The sequence below is a fragment of the Oncorhynchus masou genome, unplaced genomic scaffold (genome assembly GCF_036934945.1).
Source record: "Oncorhynchus masou masou isolate Uvic2021 unplaced genomic scaffold, UVic_Omas_1.1 unplaced_scaffold_3066, whole genome shotgun sequence".
In the NCBI taxonomy this organism is placed as follows: domain Eukaryota; kingdom Metazoa; phylum Chordata; class Actinopteri; order Salmoniformes; family Salmonidae; genus Oncorhynchus; species Oncorhynchus masou.
Genome location: NW_027009484.1, coordinates 38,516 through 44,515, shown reverse-complemented (window position 1 = coordinate 44,515; position 6,000 = coordinate 38,516). Strand labels below are relative to the sequence as shown.

General features: G+C 46.3%; 1 pseudogene; it reads left to right on the top strand.

Annotated features, from left to right (window-relative positions):
• The first annotated feature begins 2,735 nt into the window (after window positions 1–2,735).
• On the top strand, window positions 2,736–5,906 carry LOC135534146 (cytoplasmic dynein 1 intermediate chain 1-like; annotated as a pseudogene).
• The last annotated feature ends 94 nt before the right edge of the window (window positions 5,907–6,000 follow it).

Sequence of the window (6,000 nt, the reverse complement as noted above, 5' to 3'; positions counted from 1 at the left end):
CGGCACACTGTAAACTAGCAGACACCTCCCTCCACGCACTGTAAACTAACAGACACCTCCCTCTACACACTGTAAGTTAACAGACACCTCCCTCCACGCACTATAAACTAACAGACACCTCCCTCTACACACTGTAAGTTAACAGACACCTCCCTCCACGCACTGTAAACTAACAGACACCTCCCTCCACACACTGTAAACTAGCAGACACCTCCCTCGGCACACTGTAAACTAGCAGACACCTCCCTCCACGCACTGTAAACTAACAGACACCTCCCTCCACACACTGTAAGTTAACAGACACCTCCCTCTACACACTGTAAGTTAACAGACACCTCCCTCTACACACTGTAAACTAACAGACACCTCCCTCTACACACTGTAAACTAGCAGACACCTCCCTCGGCACACTGTAAACTAGCAGACACCTCCCTCCACACACTGTAAACTAACAGACACCTCCCTCGACACACTGTAAACTAGCAGACACCTCCCTCCACACACTGTAAGTTAACAGACACCTCCCTCCACACACTGTAAGTTAACAGACACCTCCCTCCACGCACTGTAAACTAACAGACACCTCCCTCCTCACACTGTAAGTTAACAGACACCTCCCTCTACACACTGTAAGTTAACAGACACCTCCCTCTACACACTGTAAACTAACAGACATCTCCCTCCACACACTGTAAACTAGCAGACACCTCCCTCGACACACTGTAAACTAGCAGACACCTCCCTCCACACACTGTAATTTAACAGACACCTCCCTCCACACACTGTAAGTTAACAGACACCTCCCTCTACACACTGTAAGCTAACAGACACCTCCGTCCACACACTGTAAGTTAACAGACACCTCCCTCTACACACTGTAAGTTAACAGACACCTCCCTCTACACACTGTAAACTAGCAGACACCTCCCTCCACACACTATAAGTTAACAGACACCTCCGTCCACACACTGTAAGTTAACAGACACCTCCCTCTACACACTGTAAGTTAACAGACACCTCCCTCTACACACTGTAAGTTAACAGACACCTCCCTCTATACACTGTATGTTAACAGACACCTCCCTCCACACACTGTAAGTTAACAGACACCTCCCTCTACACACTGTAAGCTAACAGACACCTCCGTCCACACACTGTAAGTTAACAGACATCTCCCTCTACACACTGTAAGTTAACAGACACCTCCCTCCACACACTGTAAACTAACAGACACCTCCCTCCACACACTGTAAACTAACAGACACCTCCCTCCACACACTGTAAGTTAACAGACACCTCCCTCTACACACTGTAAGTTAATCTACACCTCCCTCTACACACTGTAAACTAACAGACACCTCCCTCTACACACTATAAACTAACAGACACCTCCCTCCACACACTGTAAACTAACAGACACCTCCCTCCACACACTGTAAACTAGCAGACACCTCTCTCGACACACTGTAAACTAGCAGACACCTCCCTCCACACACTGTATGTTAACAGACACCTCCCTCCACACACTGTAAGTTAACAGACACCTCCGTCCACACACTGTAAGTTAACAGACACCTCCCTCTACACACTGTAAGTTAACAGACACCTCCCTCTACACACTGTAAACTAACAGACACCTCCCTCCACACACTGTAAGTTAACAGACACCTCCCTCTACACACTGTAAACTAACAGACACCTCCCTCCACACACTGTAAACTAACAGACACCTCCCTCCACACACTGTAAACTAACAGACACCTCCCTCCACACACTGTAAACTAACAGACACCTCCCTCCACACACTGTAAACTAACAGACACCTCCCTCCACACACTGTAAACTAACAGACACCTCCCTCCACACACTGTAAACTAACAGACACCTCCCTCTACACACTGTAAACTAACAGACACCTCCCTCTACACACTGTAAACTAACAGACACCTCCCTCCACACACTGTAAACTAACAGACACCTCCCTCCACACACTGTAAACTAACAGACACCTCCCTCCACACACTGTAAACTAACAGACACCTCCCTCTACACACTGTAAGTTAACAGACACTTCCTCCACGCACTGTAAGTTAACAGACACCTCCCTCCACACACTGTAAGTTAACAGACACCTCCCTCCACACACTGTAAGTTAACAGACACCTCCCTCCACACACTATAAACTAACAGACACCTCCCTCTACACACTGTAAACTAACAGACACCTCCCACCACACACTAAGTTAACAGACACCTCCCTCCACACACTGTAAACTAGCAGACACCTCCCTCCACACACTGTAAGTTAACAGACACCTCCCTCCACACACTATAAACTAACAGACACCTCCCTCCACACACTGTAAGTTAACAGACACCTCCCTCCACACACTGTAAACTAACAGACACCTCCCTCCACACACTGTAAACTAACAGACACCTCCTTCCACACACTGTAAGTTAACAGACACCTCCCTCCACACACTGTAAGGCAACAGACACCTCCCTCCACACACTGTAAGCTAACAGACACTGATCTCCCCCTGATCTCTGATTCAAGCTTGTTTGTTTGGCTTTTCTTTTTTTAAACAAATTCTAAAAGATGTCAAACAGATTTGTGTTAACCTCGTCCCCAGGCCAATTGCATATAAGAATCGTTGGGAAGAAGTGTCTGGGGAACAACGTTAGATTTGTGGTAACATATCTAAGAACCGACCTACTGTTTTTTCCTCTAGCATCCAGTGTACTGTGTGAATGTGGTGGGTACCCAGAACGCCAACAACCTGATAACAGTGTCTACTGATGGGAAGATGCTCCTGGAGTCTGAACATGCTCTCTCAGCCACAGGTGAGCAGAGGGGCATAAGGCTGCTTCCTAAATGACCCCCTATTCCCGTTATAGTGCACTACCGCATGACCCAGGGTCCATTGGGTAGTAGTGCACTACATTTGTCCAGGGTCCATTGGGTAGTAGTGCACTACTTTGTCCAGGGTCCATTGGGTAGTAGTGCACTACTTTTGGGTCCATTGGGTAGTAGTGTACGCTTTGACCAGGGTCCATTGGGTAGTAGTGCACTACTTTTGACCAGGGTCCATTGGGTAGTAGTGCACTACTTTTGACCAGGGTCCATTGGGTAGTAGTGCACTACTTTTGACCAGGGTCCATTGGGTAGTAGTGCACTACTTTTGACCAGGGTCCATTGGGTAGTAGTGCACTACTTTTGACCAGGGTCCATTGGGTAGTAGTGCACTACTTTTGACCAGGATCCATTGGGTAGTAGTGCACTACTTTGACCAGGGTCCATTGGGTAGTAGTGCACTACTTTTGTCCAGGGTCCATTGGGTAGTAGTGCACTACTTTTGTCCAGGGTCCATTGGGTAGTAGTGCACTCTAAAGGGAATAGGGTGCCATTTGAGACATATGTATCGCAATAAACTCCTATTAATTCTCCTCCAGAGAATTTATCTAAATAAATTATTTTTTTATCCATAAAGAAAAGGACTAGTATTTGTCTTTGTTCCATGTTTATTGAGGTAAACTATATGAGCCTGCATTTAACAGGAGAGTATGGAGCTGGTCTACAATAAGTCCAAGCCCGTAGCAGTAACAGGAATGGCCTTCCCCTGCCGGAGATGTTAACAACTACGTGGTGGGAAGCGAGGAAAGGGATGGTGTACTCCTCCCGCCACGGCAGGTTGGGTGAGCTGAGGCTCAACAGGGACACTTATTTATAACATGAATGTGTCTTCACGTTTCCATAGAAACAGCACACGACACTGGGGGATGTGTAATGTCAGTCTCTCACATTATCTATATTTTACAATGTTTTTTATTGTTACAAATGAATGCAACCTCATGAAGTTGATGTTATTTATGTTTCCGATGAAAACAGCGCAAGATGTTTGCAATATGTGTGTGTCCTTCGACCAGCCAACCTACGGTACCTGGAATGATAGCTTTATCTTAAAGCTCATTGAATGTACTTAGGTGAATGCCTTGTTATGTTGTTGTGTGCAGTAAAGCAGGTATAGCTGAGATGTTTGAGGGGCACCAGGGCCCAGTGACTGGGATCAGCTGCCATACGCTGTGGGCACTGTCGACTTCTCACACCTCTTCATCACGTCCTCCCTTTGACTGGACTGTAAAACTGTGGTCAATCAAGGTAAGACAAGTCACATTACTCTACTCAGGGTGTTGCCCCTGTTCCCTGATCTACATTTTAAACTAACAATTACAAGACAGTTATAACTGCCACCTAAGGCCCCAAAGAACCCTCAGCAGTAGCAGCATTCTTGTGGTGTCTCTGTAGAATTAGAATGGAATAGAATTCTCGTAGAATAGAATTTGAATTTGTTGTTCTTTCTGTGTCTGTCTCTGTAGAATTAGAATGGAATAGAATTCTCGTAGAATAGAATTTGAATTTGTTGTTCTTTCTGTGTCTGTCTCTCTCTCCAGCACAACAAGCCACTGTACTCCTTTGAGGATAATGCAGATTATGTCTATGATGTCAGTTGGTCCCCTGTGCATCCGGCTCTCTTTGCCTCCGTGGATGGGATGGGTCGTTTGGACCTGTGGAACCTCATCAATGACACTGAGGTGAGTCACACAATCTCATTGGTTACTTTACTTACAAATGGCCCATCGTTCCTTTGGGAGTATAGGTCATCGACAACTCCTGTCCATCACACTGTTCTGGGCGGTCTCCTCCAGCTCATTCCTCTCCATCACACTGTTCTGGGCAGTCTCCTCCAGCTCGTTCCTCTCCATCACTATCTGGGCGGTCTCCTCCCAGCTCGTTCCTCTCATCACCTCTGTTCTGGGCGGTCTCCTCCAGCTCGTCGTTCCTCTCCATCACACTCTGTTCTGGGTGGTGTCCTCACACTCTGCTTGGTAAAGTCGTTCCTCTCCATCACACTCTGTTCTGGGCGGTCTCCTCCAGCTCGTTCCTCTCCATCACACTATGTTCTGGACAGTCTCCTCCAGCTCGTTCCTCTCCATCACACTCTGTTCTGGGCGGTCTCCTCCAGCTCGTTCTTCTCCATGACGGTTTTTATTAGTTAATTGTTTACCACTGTACAACTTTCTTTTATCCTGGTCTGGATGTGTATGATGCAGAATAGGATTTGATCATATTCCTACATAGCTATCTGTTGTTGGTATGTGGTTGTAAGATAATATGACGCTTTTCTTTTAAAGGTGCCCACAGTGAGTGTGACGATCGAGGGGTGTGCTCTGAACCGTGTGAGATGGGCGTCGGGAGGCAGAGAGGTTGCCGTGGGTGACTCGGAGGACGTGTCTGGATCTACGATGTGGGAGAGGTGAAATAATTAAGTCCATCATTTAAAGGGTTCGAACGATGAGAGAATGGGTGCTGTAGCTGAAACAAGATGGAACTCGTGGCCTTGTTGTTGTGCCTTGGATTCTTATTCACTTCTTTGCTGAAATGTGATACATTAGTTAGCCTACTGTTGTTTCTATCCAATTGTTTTTCAGTTTTTTTTCTTCATATATATGCTCATCCATATATTTTATACTTATATATTCTTGTCCCATTCCTTTACTAGATTGTGTGTATTAGGTTTCGTTGTGGAATTTGTTAGATATTACCTGTTAGATATTGCTGCACTGTCGGATCTAGAAGCATAAGCATTTTGCTACGCTCGCAATAACATCTGCTAACCATGTGTATGTGACCAATAACATTAGATTTGATTTGATATGTGACTGACCGTGTTTGTCTCCTGTAGCTGGCAGTGCCACACCCTGAGGACTGGAGCCACTTCGCCCGCACCCTCGTCGAGATCCGTGCCAACGGGGATGGAGAGGAGGAGGGGCGTGGAGCTGCCAGCCTGAAACCTTCTCACCCTCTCATCAATGGATGCAACGTTTCAGGACTGACAGCCTGATAACAGACATTTACAGATAACAAACCATCATTTACTGACGTAAAACAACAGCAGCATGCATGCTTCAGTGAGATTCAAGTCATTGGAATTAGAC